Source organism: Aptenodytes forsteri, unplaced genomic scaffold, assembly GCF_000699145.1.
Source record: "Aptenodytes forsteri isolate BGI_AS27 unplaced genomic scaffold, ASM69914v1 Scaffold185, whole genome shotgun sequence".
NCBI lineage: Eukaryota > Metazoa > Chordata > Aves > Sphenisciformes > Spheniscidae > Aptenodytes > Aptenodytes forsteri.
In genome coordinates, this window is record NW_008796214.1 from 150,226 (window position 1) to 167,965 (window position 17,740).

The window sequence follows — 17,740 nt, forward strand, 5'->3', positions numbered from 1 at the left end:
ACCCCTGGAGGTATTTAAAAGACGTGTAGATGAGGCGCTTAGGGACATGGTTTAGTGGGCATGGTGGTGTTGGGTTGACGGTTGGGCTCGATGATCTTAGAGGTCTTTTCCAACCTTAATGATTCTATGATTCTTATGTATACCATTTACTACTCAGAATGCTTATTTCCCTTTTTGAAGGGCTGGAGAACAGAAAAATCAAGATTTTATCAGTTCCAGTTTGATTTCTGCGGTTCTTAACTCCTGAAGCAGCGGCCCCATGCAGCACACAATTTCCTCCATCTAGCGCCCACATGGAGATAAGCCACCAGCAGGGAGAAAAATCACTGAGAATCAGACCATGGCACCTGCTGCTCTCGGCACCTAAGTTAGCTCAGGGCACCCAGGGCCTCGGTGACAATATACTCCATGCCCCATCCTAGGGCTTCACTATTTACCCTCTATAAAGTTGACCCTTCTCTCTTACGCTCTTCCAAATTATTTCTCTCCTCTTAGCAGTGCAGAAGCTCTTCTCCCATCCAGAAGAGACCTCGTGACAGAGGCCATCCACCTGGCTGTTTTAAAGCCTGCTCCTCACCTGCTGTCCCCATTACAGTGATGGGCCCAAGATGAAGCATGTGACACAGAACATGGCTGCTGCTACCTCAGTAAGGATGTTTGTGCTGCTGCTGCCAACAAAGGCGCAAGGCAGTCCAGAAGGGTATGCGCTGCTGAATATTTTCTCTGCTCAACTTTCCAGGAAAGCACGTTATCTAAGCACATCTGCATTCTTCAGTGATCTTTTTCACCCTGAATTGTTCCACGGCTTTTCCTCCTCTCATGGCCCATTCTTTGCTTGACATTCGTGGGCTGAATGATCAGCTACAAACACTGCCTGGAAATGCTAGGCTTTGGAAGCAATCTTCCTAATCTTGTTTCTCTGCTACCCTCTGGCACAGGAGGCCTACATTTTCAGGTATTATGAGCTAATAACTTAATTTGTTAATGTGGAGAGGCAGGAATGCTTGGGTGAGGGTGTCAAAAGATTAAAGACAATCACCACAGCCATTAGCCTTAAGAGTGTACAGAGATCAACAGAGATGCGCCGATAGTGAATCCACCGCTCAGTGCCTGGAAGCATCTCCTTTGCGGCTGACACGCACACGGTGTTGTTGACTCCTTGTGGGTAGTTTGGTTCATTGATGTTAAATCTTGACAGAGATTGCCGTTCAGCAGAATGCATTTTTGGGCAAAGATGAATGTTTCTCATGAGTTTTAAAGGGAAGCGGTAGAACGTCTCCAATTCATTAGACATAGTTTTAATACAAACATATCTCTTGCAGCACTGCACCACAAACAAATGTTCCTTAGTGACTGATGATGGTCACTATTTTGGGTAGGCCTTCCATGCAACTCTGGGGTCCAAGGGTGCTTCTAAATGAATCACTGGTCTGGAATTTTACTCCGCAAAATTTTAATGAGGCTGTACTGAGAACCACAAAGCTCTTTTCTGGAGAAACAGCTTCTCCTTTTAATGGTCAGCTACAGCCTGAAAGATGACTGTAAACTGAGACAGCCTTACCTGGCATTGCTGCAAGACAGGTTAAGAAAACAGGCAGCAAAACCAAGCCCCTTTTCCCTGCTGCTGTCTTTCCCACTCCTCAGAGACAGGAAGCCAAGGGAGTATGTACCGCTGCCAGGCTCTGCTAGGCTGGGGATAAGAGGAGCAGGCAGGCAACTGGGTAGTTTCACAGCAGATGCTGCTCCCTCAAGTTTTCATTCAATACATTTAAAATTCTCATTAAGGGCTTCTCAAAAGGCATCTAGAAACAGAGAATCTGGGTCAGGCTTCATGCTGCCCCTCTTTGATGTGGACTGCACAGAAGCAATTAGGGAAGCTCTTACACCACCCTAAAAGAGGCTTGGATCTGGTTTTTGAATGCTCGTCTGTGCTGACTGACAAAACTCTTGCTCATTGTGATACCTTGCAGGCACCCTAAAACATCACAACCGGCCAGCAGCGTGTTGTGTCAGCCTCTTCAACCAGCTGCAGCAAGACACTCAGTGGGAACTTCCTCACACACTACTCCTGGTTTGCAGGAGCTACCCTCGGAGCCAAGGGGTGGCTCTTAAAGCCTGGTGGGGTCCCCTCCAGAAGGTGTTTTCCAGGCACTACCGTTCAGCAAATCCTTGACAAAACCCCAAATCACTCCTGCGATAATGTAATAGGATCTCATGTCAAAGTAAGATAAATGACTAACTGTTGGCCAGTGTTACAGTAAGTAGCGAACTCAGGTGGAGATCAGGGACAGACTTTCAGGGAAATCAGACTGGCAGCAGTTTGTAGTTAATACGTCTTATGCATTTGGAATGATACAAAAATAAAAAGGGCTCTATCTCAGGTACCAGCTCTCATCCTGAAGACGATGGAAAGATGAAATCCAGCAGCATTTTACTTCCTTGTGGTTTGCAGAATTCAGTCCCCAGCAAAGCCCTGTTTTTTACCTCGCAGCAACCAAACCCAAGCACTGCTGCAACCCACTGAAGAGAGACAGGTCACACCATCAGCTGAAGTATCTGAGCCACAGCTAAAGAGAACTAGGAAGGGAGAAGCTTCAGGGTGCATACATATGTTGCTGTTCACCCATCCAGATGCAACACATGCATAGTTCCACAATGCGGTAGTGATACCGCTTAGTATTGTGTGGATCCCAGTCTCCCTCTGTCCAAACACGACCCCAGTAACAACCAAATCAGCATTCATTTAAAGAGAGCCTGCTGTGCTTACACAGCCCTACCATCACTCCAGTGGGTCAAGAGTTTCAGGAAGAGAATTACCTACAGTCCACTGTGAAATCTTCACTTATTGATGGGTTTCATTGTCATTAACTGCATTGGTAATAACAGTGATATTAGTTGAGGTTTAATTTTACTTGCTCTGCATGAATATAAATGGCAGATGTCTTAGCAATAAACATCGTTATTGGATCTTAATGACCTTATGCAAATCCAGCCAATCATCCTGAAGTCACAGCTGCTCAGCCAAGCCAAGCAGAAAATTAAAGTATCTTCCATGAAACGACTGAGACACTTTCTCCACCAGGTACTTGGGAGAGAGGTAAATGACTTGACTGGACACAGCAAAATGTGCCTACAAGGACGGATCCTTGTATGCCAGACATTTATGTTAAAGATAGAACTGTGCTTCATTTGCAAAATTAAAGTTATGAGCAGTTTGTCATCTGTGTCAGTGCTGGGTAGAAATAAGAAGAAAATCTACCTCACTATGCTCAGGTAAAATTTAATAGATTCCACTGCCTTTTATTTGGTTAAGTATAGTCTAAGGTTCATTCAAACCTGAAAAGTCATAGCAGTTAAGGAGATATGTATGTGAACGAGACAGAAATAAAGGGATTCTTACAGTTCCTATAAATGGTGGCACTTAAAAATCATGGAGCTTTTTTGGAATAAGAACAAACCTCTGCGGCAGTTCCTTGAAGCCCTTACATCCTTACAAAGACTGGCACCAGCTAGCCAGGGCTGCTGTCTGCCACAGAGATGGTCTCTCTCTCACACAGACAGCTCTCCTGCAACAGAGCTCTGGCATCTTCCTGGGCACGTACATCTCACAGGCAGTGAACACTGACAGCGCCCAATCTCCCTCACCAGATAAGCCACAAAGCTTCCTCCAGTGCACGCAGAGGACCATGATACGCCATGGCTCACTCCTGGTCCCACTCCTTAGGCCCTGCATGCATCTGTGTGTGGATAAATGTGCAGTTGATTCGTTGCTCCCACATGTCGGGTGATGGCAGGCCAAGTCTCTGAGCCTTTGGAATCTGGTCCAGGACTAGAGTCGGTGGTTGACCTCAGGGGTCAGCTCATGCTTCCAGGGACAACTTGCAAGCAGGCTGCGAGCCAGATGAATCACTGGGCTGGTGGCCACAGCAGACTGCTCCGGACAGTCCACACCTTGAAGGACCCTCTCCTGTCCCATGACCAATGCACCGAGCTGAAACATCCCTCATAAGACAGCAGCTCAAACCAGAGAAGTTAAAAAGACCCCTCAGATTTTGTGCTGCTCCAGCATCTGTCAATCTGTATAGAAAAGCAAGAAAAGCCAAATTCTTTCTGCCTGTCTTGACAGCAGCCTGGGAAATCCTGACTTCTGAGAAGCCGAATATCCCTGACTGCCTTCAGTGAATCTGTCAAGGCCCTCACTCTCCGGGACAGTCCTGACAGGGACTGATCTCTCAGGGCTTCTCAATTTCCCTTGACAAGGCATAGGCTCTGCCTTTTAATTTTGCCATTTATTATTTTAAGAACCCCTTGCTCAGCTCAGGTAATTACAAGGATCCTGCCACCTGCCTGTTCATCCTCGCTAGTCGTGATATCAATGAAGCATCATATATTAATGCGAGAGAGTGACGCTGCCTTATGTGTATTCATCTCTATATTAAATCAGGCTGTAGATCCACCTATGACTTTCAGCAAGAAGCCACTGCAGAGCCTCTGCACGTTTCCTGGGAGACATATCCACATACGTTATACTAAAGAAGAGAGCTAGCCTGGAGGGTGAGGTGTTCATCTGGCACTGAAGCAGTGCAGTCCTTGTTCTGCCCCCAGCCCTATGGCCTAAGCTTGGGTGAGTTAATTAAGCACTCTCCCTTCCTTGTACAGGAGTTAAAAGATTTTTTTTACCCAGCAGCAGCACCGGAGAATAAATGCATGTGGGACTGCACAGGGCTGAAATCCTTTGGAAATGGGGGACCCAGAAACGTCATAGATGCAACACTTACTGAGCTGTTGCACCGTGTTCATTTCTCACTCATACCTACCTTGTTCACATGCAATTCTGTTTTGACAGATTTTCTCTCTGTTTAGCTCTTCTTTTTGCCCTAGTGTTAATCAGCTTACCAGCATCCACCCGTTTTGTTTGCTGCTGCAAACCATTCATTAGCCTGCCCAGCAGTACTTGGAGGCCTCATTTTCACCACCATCATTCCCACAGCAGAACATGGGGTTCTGCCTGAGCTAAGGGGCATGGGCTAGAAATCCCATATATCCAGGACTTGGTACGGTTTAGAGGGTGGTGAGCTCCTGGCGGCACTTTGACCCACTCTGTAATTCAGACACAGAATCAGCCAAGCAGGATCTCAGAGGATGCCCGTCGGTCCTCAAACATCAGAGGCTCCCAGCCCTCATGTCAGTGGGACCTTTTTCCTGGCGTCTCAATTGCATCTTCCTGGCTGAAGTCTGCCATGTGACTTCTGGCCACATCCTTCCACACTACTGGCCTTTTGGGGATACTCTTCCAATGCATTTCACACCTTCTCTGAGGTCATTTCATCTCAACCAAACCTCCTTCACCTGCTTAGTAAAATGTCCCACAAACCTGGCACAGAATCCTTCCTGTCACTGAAGACGACAAATCCTGCCAGAAAGGATGGCATTGTTTCTGCCGGCTCCAGAGGCAGCCCCTCGAGGATGCAGGCAGGTACTCCCTGTCGCAAGGCAGCCCGCAGCACCTGGCAGTGTTTGGCCACCAGGAAAACCAGCAAAGGGAGCTCTAAAGGCCATGTCTGTGATTCAGAGGCTGCAGACTGTGCTGTTTGAAAGGTCATGACCAAACAGAAGGTGGGAAATAGCAACTGCGTGTTTAATATTCTGCACCCACTTTCTCTCTCTCTCTTGGTGTTAAGTGTATCGGTCCTATAGCAATTGTAATGAAGACATAAGGCAGGAAGTAATTTCTTAAGATAATTACTGCCATCTTCTAGCAGTGTTTACAAAGAGAGGAACTGCCTGACCATCAGGACCTCTAAGTTAATTTTCACAAAACTTCCCTTGTTTTAGGCACTATTACATCCTACCTGCAATGAGCAAATCAGTCAATCAGAAGCTAATAATCATTAGCTGCAAATCAAATACAGCAGAGATCACAGGGTATACTTTTCCCCCTTGCTGCTCCCTCAGCGATCATCTACCAGACTCAGATGTGAACCTGTGAGTCAATCACGCTTATTCCCACTTTACAGTCCCCGGAGGGAACAGAAACATTGGTGAGAGCAAGGTCCAAACATCTCTGGATGTTTCATGAGGAGCTGGGGTCAGAGAGCTGCAGAGGCATGAGAAACTGCAGCAAAGGGAAAGCTCTCCATGCTGGCTGGAGCAGCCTCGTGCTCCAGCTGGGACAGTCCCATTGCACAGGTGAAGGATAGGCAAGGCTGGCTGCCAAACCACCAGGCAAATGCACGAGGGACTATTTCATGACAGTACAGCAGGAGTTCCTGATCCTACATCCCCTCCTAGCATGCTGAACCACTCTGCAACAGCTGAAATTTTAGACAGATTCCTGCACAGAAAGCCACTGCTGCCTGTGCAGCCTTCCTGGAAAGCCGGCAGGCAGTCAGTCAACATCAGCTGAAGGTTCCTGCGCTGTGACCAACAGCACAGTAGGATGTCCTGGACTGCACGCTAGGGAGCAGATGGAGACGCTCCCTTCTATACCCCACGGTGATGTCTCCCTGCTGTTGACATGCTGGGGTCACAGCTGTCCCAACATCCCAGGACACTACGAGTATCCAGCTCGGTCCCCTGACCACACTCTTTACTGAGTACCTCCCGGCAAAGACACCAGAGTCCCGCAATATAGCATTCAGGCTTGCTCGGGGCTTTGACCAATACTAAACACCCCTCCCAACAGAACTTAAGTGAAACATAAAATATGAGCATGGGTCAGGCCAAGAAAAATCCAGGCCTTAAAATACAGGTCTCTTTAAGCCAGTAATTGCCAAGCAGCTCTAATCTAATGGACTCACTGGGAGGAAAGCTTCCTGCCAATTACCAGGCCCCTAATTTTACCACTGGTTAGCCATTCTCTGCAGAGTTCAACAGTCACTCCGGCTCCTGGTTCGTACATTGCGGACCAACTCAGTTTATTCTCATTATTTCCTCAAGAATATTTGCTTTTTTAAGCAGCTCTTGATATTTTCATTACTGCGGCAGCAACCCGTCTCTGTGACATTCTCAGAATGGAAACAGTGGACACTCTCCAAACCTCAGGACAAAGCCAAAAATATTTCCCTGCTCAATTGGTACTCGTAATCGTCCATGAGTTATTCAGATCAGTGTGTCTTTTTAGCTCAGATTCCCACAGAGCCAAGGCAGCAGGACCCCGAAGACCTGCATTTGCAGACATCTCCTGGACCGCAGGCGATTCTGTGCAGGATTCGCAGCAGAATTTGACAGCTGTAGACATGGTACAGGAAGACGTGTACAGGGTAAACATTTCCCAGGATCCTCAGACTGGCCAGCCCTTGTCAGACATAAAAACAGATTTTGTCATTTCCCTTGCTTTTACACTACAAATGATTTAAGAAAAGATCTTACCAATGGTAAGTCCACAGTATTGATCTGTGTGTGAATTTTGACAGAGAAAACTTGACCTCAAAAGGTGACGGTATTTAGTGGCAATTAAGAACTAGACTTGTTTTGATGCTGACAGAAACCCATTTTCAACTCTTCTGATTGCCTCCCCTATTTGTATCCTACTATTGAATGTAACTCTGTGAAGAAGGTTCTGAAATGCTAATATAAAAAAATCACAGTAACTTCTATGATGGCCAGAGCAGTCCTGGATCATTCACTATCCAGACAGCAATCCTAGCATCCAATCTGCCCATTACACCAGTCCCCATCACATCTTCCTGAAGCAAAAGACAGTCTTCTATCAGAACCATCATGTTGTCCGTGGGCCTGAGAGGAGCCTCCTATAAACACCTCACCAATGCCAAACCCTTCCTGTGCCCACAGTCCGTAAATCACTCATTATGTGTTAAGCAGCTGGCTTGCTGCATCCACATTGCTGCTCCGTCACAGTTTCCTTGTGCTTTCCCGTCTGCCCACTCGGTCCCTCCTGTTGTCTCCTGTCATACACTCTGATCACTAGCTTTCAGGCTCAAGAGGTATGTTCTGGCTCTGTATTTGCATAACGCACAGTACTGTGGACTTTTAATCCATGACTGAGACTGCTAGGTGCTATCACAACAGCAACAAGGACCTTATGAGGGAAAAAAAAAAAATAATCAGTAGGTTCAATCTCACTGACCTCACTGTGCGGTTTCTGATTCTGACTTAGATGCAGATGCCAGGCCCCTGACACCACAAAGTCTAGGCTTGCATGCCTCACTGGACAGAAATGATGCAAGCAGCCCTGCTTCAAGCTAAGCATTTATTAGCCACTTTGCTAAACTGGCACCCAGTGCCGGAATACTGATTTCATGCATGCTGCTGGCCTAGTTCTGGGAAACAAAAGTTACTTCAGCAACAACAAAATGCTTGTAGAGCTTGTCAGACCTCTCCAAAAGGAGACGAAAAGGGTAATGGTGTAACAGGTACCTCTGACAGAGCTTATTCACCACGCACAGGTTGATGCTATGTAGCAGTATTGTGGAGACAAGGCGTGACACTCACAGAGAACACGACAAAGTCACCTTCAGTGTCTTCTGGTTAATGACCAGACTGAGTGGTTAACACAAACCATGTTTGCTCACACAACGGCTACAAATTTGCTATAAATCCACAAGTCCCCGATTCCCAAGATAACACCACTTGTGTTAAAGGGGGAGCTGTAAAGGAATGTAATTTGCTTTATCAGAGTCGCTCTGTTGTCTGCCAGTGTGAAACATCGCAGCAGGAAAACTCCAGGGAAAAGGAGCACTCTGCTGCTTTTACACTGGGTGAACATCCTCCTCGATTGCTCTGATAAAACACAAAGAAAGATGCAAGAGGCAGAGGAGCCTGTTCAGCTGCCTGCCCGGACAGCAGCAGGGAAGGGAGCCGAGGCAGCAGGTAACTTCTGCTGCTGGCCCTGCGGCTGGGAGCACGCTCTTTATTCTGGGGGTATGCAAGGACTTTACTAGGGCTTACAGAAAGGCTGCAGCCCCTCAACTCTGAGGACCCTTAGACAGCATCTCTATATTTACTGATGCCTCTCTGTCTGGAAACTCCATCGACATCTTTCTGCCCTGTCTGCAGTCTAAGCTGCTTACTGTTTGCCTGACTTTCTGTAGGACAGCAAGAACGACACCTCCAGCATCCTCCTTCTGCTCTTATGCTACATGGGGTTTCACGTACACATGGCCATGCCAGCAGCTCTATGTTCCTCTCAGGACCATGGCCTTGACTTCTGGGACAAATTCTGTCTTCCGTGGAAGTCTCAGTGCTGGATCCTTGTCTGGCTTACTACTCTGTCCCTCTCTTGCTTTCAAGTCTGCACCACACTTCTATCAGTGAAAGAGCAGGCCCACAATCACCAGAAAATGTTGCCAGCAAAAAAACCATTGTGCCCTGGACTACAAGAGCAGCATACAGTCTCAACAGTTGTCATTAAGTTCTCCTTAAACTGCTTCTCCAGTTTTACATGTTTTCCACCGATGGTCACAGACCAACGAAGAAGAAAAAACCCCCCCCCAAAAAAGACCAACATTCCAACTCTCCCCTCCCAAAACTCCTCCACAATCCAGGAGGAAAAAAAAAAATGCTCATGAATGCAATCACAAAGCCAAAGGTCAGTAACGACTCTTGTCTGAATTACTTGTCAGTGAAATTAAAGCTTAAAAGATTAAGACGCATGCAAGCTAACTGTATGACAGAGCTAGGTTAAAAATAGATTACAAAAGTCCCAGTCTCTTCAGAAAACAATGTTCTACCCGGTTATTAAATCTCTGTTCAGTTTCCTCATCTCAGCTCTTCACTATTTGTAACACCTATTTCTTAGGTATATTTTCACACCGAGATAAAACTGAGCGCACGTCAGCTGATGATTCTGAGAAGCACCCCCAGCTTACACAAGGGTTTACTGTGACTTGGACAGAGGACAGCCTTCTGAATTTAGTTTATTTCCTCAGGTGAAAGAATACCACTGGAGCGGAAGGAGGCGGGTCAGATGGTCAAGGCAGTCCTTTTTTACTCCAGTGTATTGAGGAATGACACCTGGCCACCAACTAGACCCCCTGACAGAAGAAATAACTGGAAGAGCCCCTAAAAAACCAAGAACGTCTCTGACACAATCCAGCATTCATGGTCCCCTGCTCCACCCAGAGCAGCCTGTCTTGTTCTGAGGAAAAGGTGAAATAGAGAAGCTAGAACTCAAACGAAAAACACAGCAGTTAAACGATGATTAACAAATCAAGCTATGCAGATTGAAAATTACTGTTTAATGCTGGAGTGACTTGCAACTCATGGTTATACTGCTTTCACTTAAGCACTTTTCACTAACCTCTTCTCATCCTTCATCCTCTTCTGCAACACCGCAAAAGGCTGCAGTTTAGTGCTGGATGAGGACAGAGGAGGACTGGATGACATGCAGGACAGAGCAGCAGAGCTGCAAAAAAGAGAAGAATCCGGACGGGGGAATTTTCAAAACTGAACAAACTCTGCTTGTGCTGGTTTGAATGAGAGCCGAATTAAGCAAGCATTGACTGCTTCTGAGAATCCCACATCCTTGCCACCAAGGATGACGAGAAGGCAGTGGAAGGAGGGGAGAATTTGTGAAGCACAAACATGAGAGTGAGAGAAGACAGGACAGAGAGACTGAGGCTTGGAGGGGACCCTGGGCTAAGGTCAATCTCCCCATACACAGTTGGGGTTTTTTTGCCATCATGGAAAAAGCCTAATACATCACAACGCAGACGGCAGACTCCATGCCTGTATTTCTTCTCTGCTATCTAGCATGCATCCCTGTGAAATGTTGCGGAACTTATGTTTGAAGGGCTGCATCTGCTACCATTTCATCTCTTGCAGCATTCTCTTATTTTCTCATACCCTCTCTTTGCCAGTAGAAAGCAAAACAGACAGCAGCTAAAAAAAACAATGTTTGAGTTATGTGACTTAGCTGTACAATTGAAAGAATATGCATTAGTGTCACAGGTGTACAGACAACTGAGGAAACAGCTACAGACACATCCAACCCGCACTACATCAGCATTTGGGGAATGAGGACAGTTAACATATTTCCATATACTAAAACCATCTACAGCTTAAAAATTGCACCTACTGCCTAGATGAAGTAAGGCAAACCTTCCTCGGTGCGTGTGTGCATGTAAAACATCAGCAGAATATTGCAACAGATGCAAGAAGAAAGAAGGAAAAGCTTCTAAGACTCACTGCCACAGCCAAGTGGGCTGCACTCAGCCACCCACAAGGGTAAACTTTATCTACCTCTCTAAATATGCCTTGGTCAGAGATTTCAAAACACATCAGAGGTTGATTTCTTCAGCTTCCAGAGGCCCAGTTTAAGACATTTTAGAAAGAGATCTGATTTTCAGACTGTGGATGCTAGTTTAGAAAATCCAGCCTTTATAGGCGCTTTTGGTTTGGTCATCAAAAACACAGGCAGCCTGCATTGATTGTCACTTTTTGAAAACTGGTCCTCCAGTCCAGAATCCTCACTGGTGATCCACAAAGTGTCATCAACACTAATTGGAAGAGCAAATCAAGTCACTTTCAGGCTACTGAAACACACGTTTCTACTTTTCAGTAACAAACCATGGCACAAATATTTTTCTATATAATCTAGAAGCACCTTGGTTTTGAAATTAGTAAGAAGCCCACCAACTCTTAAGGGTCTGATGGGTAAAGGTGTCTCTGACTTAGTTTTTCAAATTTTCAGCACTGTTTAAAAACAAACAGGGGAGACAAGGGGTTTATAATACTTAACACTAACAGAAATGTCTTTATGGTTGTTTAAAGCAATTTTGCTTGCTTGCATTTGTTAATCCTTCCCTAGAGTTTGTAACACACACAACTTCAGCTCTGGGCTGGTGCACAACAGCCACATGGTTAATCTCCCCAATCTGTTGACGTTATTCAAACCAACCCATTTTCCAGCCCAACTTTGTCTTTTCTGGCTGGGCCACAAAGAAAAAAGGAGCACAACGATACATTAAAGCTGATTTTCATCTACATGAATTGGTTTTTAGCATGAGAGCAGCTCTTCAGGAGCATTACAACACTACCACAGTTATTTGAAAACCCTGAAGTGAGGCGTAATAGCAGACGGTAGAAACAAGTTGTGTGGCTCTTAGACATCCATGCTGCAAGCAGCTCAGTCTGCAGAAATGAGTTTGGCTGCAATTGCTTGCAGACTTGGGCTCTAGCTACCAAGGTGATAAATTCCTTAAAATTTCAAAATTAAATACATAAATAAACGAAGTGGAAGCTTTTCTAATTACTGCCTTGCTTGAGGGCTTCTGGCAGCCTGCTCCCAAGCTACTTCAGACTGACTGCTAAACATTAAGCACTTTTCCCCTTCACACAGCACCAGCTCACAGCAGCATCTTCCCACGTGAGCCAGGGCAAGAGACAGGCAGGGCTCAGCTGCAGACCAGGGAAACCTGAGTGGGTGCCTGCAGGCAGGGTGGCCAAGATCTCCATGGCTCTTAACACCGATTTCCAGCACACTCCAAGCGTGTATGGGGAAGCCTCATACTCCAAAGGCAGAGGTGACCAGCACCGTAGGAGTGTGTCGAATCGAGATGCAGCGTAGCCTGAGACCTGCTGGGTGTTTGGAGCAAGGGGAGTGCACGGGCATGGGGGGGCTTCCCATTTTAGACTTGCCGTGCTGGGTAAGGGAACCTTGTTATAGGCCTTTTAATGACTTCAGAGATGCGTCCAGAAGGAAGCCTCTCATGGTGGCTGTGACTCTGCTGGGATTACAAACCAGGGACTGTGGGGTCCTCTAGCCACGGGCAGAGTAAGGGCAGAGTGTCGCAAGCGCTCCAGCATGAACTGCCCGTGAGGAGAGGGGAAGGATCTAGACCACTGTGGGTCTGGGGGAAAGCTGGACACTTTAGAGACAGCTATGGGGTGGATCCATGATCCAGGGGGGGAAAAAAAAATCTGTCTGGAGAAAGCTTTTCTCTCAAGCTTCAAGAAATGCTGAGGTGAGGGCTGGGAGACAGATTGAATGGAAAGAAACCTGGAGCGTCTGGGTGCTTAGAAGGAACATCATCACACTAGCAAAAGCAAGCACTAAATGTTAGGAGATGAGGTAGTTAAGTCACCTGCTTAATTCAGGTCAAGAATGGTCTAGGGATGAAGCCAGGGCTCATGACGACAGAGGCGTTTTGTGTGTCCCTTGCAGAAGGTGGAACATGAGCTGGGACCTAGGAGAAGAAAACGGACTCATATGGCTAAAGCAGCCGAATGCTCCCAAGGAGAGCTGGGGTGTATGGACATTGAGATGACCGCTTAAACCAAGGTCAGCCCAGCAATGAAACCCTTGTGCAATGTTAAGGTGGAGCAGCAGGAGCAGCGCGAGCAGCATCTGGAGACATCGGGAGCTGCCCTCTGAACAAAGAACATGCTACAGGATGCTATACATTCAGGGGAAAAAATGGGCCTGTGTCAGCTCTAATTGGCCCCTAAAATGACAAGTTATTCTTTTGTATTTAATCTCTCTGTGCTTTGTTTCCCCATCTTTAAAACATCCCTTCATCTCACAGAGGTTTGGGGAAAATTAATTAATTGTTCATCAACTGCTCAGACACAATAGCGATGAGATCGGCAGAAGTTCAAGAAGAAATTAATAATTCTGCCTCTGGAACAGGGCTTGAATAGAGCCTGGTAAATAAGGCAGAAGGGCACACACTGAACAATGAAGAGAAAACAAAATAATGAATAGCTGCTCATTAAGTGAGCAAAGTCCATTCTGCGCACTGAGGGAGGCAGGGACCCTGTGGAGAAACCAGCATGGGATCCTGTAATTAAAGACTGTATAATAATGCATACACACCAGGGGGGCAAATTAAGGTTGCACAAGGAACCTTAACACTGCTATTTTCTAACTTTTCAGTGTTTGACTTTCAACTTTAACAATGCTCTTTTAATGCAGTTTTTAGGTGTGTAGTGTCATATAGAAGTGTGGGCATCATACTTTCTTTCTCCAGTTCCAGCAGTGGGATGTCTATTCTCATTTATTCTGAGAAGTGTGCACTTACCAGCCATTAAAGGTTTAGAAAAATAATTAGAGTTGGTGTTCAAGTAAATGCATACCAGCTTTTCGGGGCTGTGGGCTTGTTTCTTTTTTTAAACAAGGTGCATGTAGCCAAACCCAGTATTTTCTTAAGCCAAAGAATAATACATCGAACATAGCACATGCATACTACAACCTAATTTAAAAATAAAACATATCCTGGAAAGAGCTGGTCAGTATTTTTTAATCCAACCTTTTACCACTCAAAAAACAAACACACAAACAAAAAGGCTTTCTCATGATACCAAACAGTTCTGAAAAAATAAACAGTGCTTATGGAAATGCTGCAGAAGTCCCCTGCAGGTTTTAGTTCTGGGTTTCCCAACCTGTGGGCAATACAGCACTCCCAAGCTCTCTGCCACGAGGCAGCTGCCCCATAATCTCCAGCACAGACGCATTTCCTCCCCCAGCTCCGAGCTGAGCACCCCAGGAGGGGATGAAGCAGCCCTGCCCCAGAGTTACGGCTTACTGAGCACTGCTGCCTGTGCTGCTCTCCATCCACCTCCTGGACTGCTGGCATCTCCAGGCAACCCAGCATCCGAACAGCAGCTCATGCTGCCGGGTACTGACCAGCTAGCGGGATCCCAACATGCTACCACAACTGCAGCTGCAAATTGCTCTCATCAACACATAAAAGCTCCTGCTGGAACACCGCTGCTACTGCTGGCAGGTGTTACAGGAAAGCCAGGGTGAGATTACCTCCACCCCCTCTGCAATTCCCCTTGTGAAAATTGGAGGTGTGATCATCCTGAAGTTGTCCCTCCCCTGCCGGAGGCATCCCACATGTAAAACAGACACGAGGGGGAACAGAGCATCAACCCTTCTTGTCCACACTGGCAATTTGCAGCAGCCACCTCCCAACCGCAGAGCATTTAACAACAGGTTTTCATGAACACGAAGGCCACATGAGCCTCATCAGGTTGAAACTGCCACAGGCACAGGCTTAGTTCTCTGCTTCTCTCTTCCCACCTGACAAACCCGTAAGCCTTCCAGCCTTGAACCAAGATGCCCGAACAACGCTTTCCAGGGCAGGAGTCCCAGAAAACAGGCCTGTATCCTGAGCAGCCTCGGGGGAGGCCCACAAGACAGCAAAGTTCGGCTGGTAAATCCCTGCCCATTGACTCACTGGTCTCATCTGAAAATTAGAGGACTCCAGCTGCTGACTCTGCAGGTCTGAGCTCAAAAGAGAAAACCCTGCTCTAAACTGAGCTGGAGCACAGCAAGCAGCTTAGACTGACAGCCTGCCTCCAAGGCTCACCTGGCCCATTACAAGGCAACTCAAAACTGAGATCCAGGTCCCCAGCAGAATTGAAATCCAACGGCCAACCAAATTTAGCACCTACGTTAGCGCATCTACAGAGAAATTATTGATAATAAAACCAAATTCCTATTAATACTAACACAAAACAAAAAGATGAATCACACCAGTAAAAGTGAATGACTTTTTGGTGAAAGGTTGGGAGTGGGAAAAAATGAAAAGCACAAACCGAAAGAAAGTTTTATCTATAATATTGGAATTATTTAAACTGAGGTTTCCTATTTGCTTGTTTAAATCATGATTCCACGCAGTGATGTCCATCATTCCAGTTCTCACCCATCCTCTGTGGTTAAGCTGCAGCAAACAGAAGTTAAGTGACTTGATGAAACCACACGCAAATCACTAGCAGAGTCAGGGAAAACAAAGTTGGGACGCATCAGTCCAACTTTGGATTGTCCCTCAATTCTTGGCTTGAAAGAGACTCGCAGACCATGCTTGGGATGACTTACAGCAGCCAATCCCCCCTCTGAACTTCTGAAAGCTACCACACCTGGAAGGCTGAAGGCATTTACGAGAGCATTTCAGCTATGTTATATCCTTCAGAAACAAACATCTCCCACCTGTAAATGGTCTCTTGTCCTGATTTTGGCAGGGATAGAGTTCATTTCCTTCCTAGTAGCTGGTACAGTGCTGTGTTTTGGATTTAGGGTGAGAACAATGTTGATAACACACCAATGTTTTAGTTGTTGCTAGGTAGTGCTTACGCTAGTCAAGGACTTCTCAGCTTCCCATGCTCTACTGACTGAGAGGGCTGGAGGTGCACAAGAAGCTGGGAGGGGACACAGCCAGGAAAGCTGACCCAAACTGGCCAAAGGGATATCCCACACCATATGGCGTCATGCTCAGCATGTAAAGCTGGGGGAAGGAGGAGGAAGGGGGGGATGTTTGGAGTGATGGCGTTTGTCTTCCCAAGTAACCGTTACGCATGACGGAGCCCTGCTTTCCTGGAGATGGCTGAACACCTGCCTGCCGATGGGAAGTAGTGATTGAATTCCTTGTGTTGCTTTGCTTGCGTGCGCGGCTTTTGCTTTACCTATTAAACTGTCTTTATCTCAACCCACGAGTTTTCTCACTTTTACCCTTCCAATTCTCTCCCCCATCCCAGTGGGGGGGAGTGAGCGAGCGGCTGTGTGGTGCTTAGTTGCCGGCTGAGGTTAAACCACAACATCTCTCAAGAAGACTGACATTCTCCATCAACCCCCAAACTCTAGCAAACCTTTTCCACTGAAAGCTGTGATTTGTAGCTAGTTTTTTAGCAGGTTTGAGGCATGCAATCAATACCGTGGAGAGTAAAAATCAGAAGAATTAGCTCTTCTGCCATCGTGCTAAACAGTTAATCATCTTCATTTGCTTGAAAAAAGCAACCTGAGCAAAAAGTCCTACTGATTACAGGAGAACACCTCTGAGGAACACAGCTTCATGTCCTGGGAAAGCTTTGGTCATTTAAAAATTGGCCTGAATCAATTGGGTTTTCACAGCAAGAGTTACAGTAGAACCACTAACATATTGAGCACGTGTAGCTTCCAGCTGCGTGTTCCCATGCAAATCAAGGGAGCTTAGGTGGCTAAAAAGTACCACTGTGGGCTTTTCCTGAAGCCTCCCCATAGAGAAAACGTTCACCTTCATCCTGAAAAAGTTCATTGCTAATGCAAATAGAATTGGATTACAAACTTTCCCAGGAAAGCCCAATCTCTCTGCATGCTTTCTCATACTGACCAAGTTATACAGGCCCCTTCTTGCAAGTTCTTCTTCCAGAGCTATTTATCCTATTGCCCTGTATTGGTAATGTTATCCTGCTTCTCTTTACAAGAAAATCTGCACAGTAACATTCCAAAGAACATTTTATGAGATCGTAAAAATACTGGGCATGTTAGCAAGTGCTAAGGTGAATGCAGATTCAGATATTTAATTATACAGTCAATCATGTCTGCAATTCAGACAGCAGCTCAGATCTCACAACTTAATTACTTTAATTTCAGATGAATAGCTTGTGTTGTCATAAGTAGTTTGACACGCTGGAAAACAGTCAGAACTTATACCAGGAATGGATAGCCTTACTGTTAGTGAGGAAAAAAGTTGGGGCATCCTTGGAAGTATTCAAAACCTGACTGGACAAGGTCCTGAGCAACCTGATCCAACTTTGAAATCAGCCCTGCTTTGAGTTGGGGGGGTTGGGGTGGTGAGGGCTTTGGATCAGAGACCTCCAGAGGTCCCTTCCCACATAAACCATTCTGTGATTCCGGATATAAATAATGAGATAAACTACAAGCAAAGACTGTTAGCTTTCTTATACAACTTCCTAAGGCATGCCAGTCACCGACAACGTTGTGCCAGCTCAGCACATGTATCCGAAACTATCTTGCACAAAGGCAGCATCTTTTGTGATGCTCCAGAAGTGTCATCAT

The 17,740-nt window shown here is 46.2% G+C and overlaps 1 protein-coding gene across 1 annotated transcript in view; it reads right to left on the reverse strand.

Annotated features, from left to right (window-relative positions):
* The window catches only part of SLC24A3 (solute carrier family 24 member 3), a 64,893-nt gene that overhangs the window by 38,789 nt on the left and 8,364 nt on the right, over window positions 1-17,740 (reverse strand). The gene's annotated exons all lie outside the window — the stretch shown is intronic.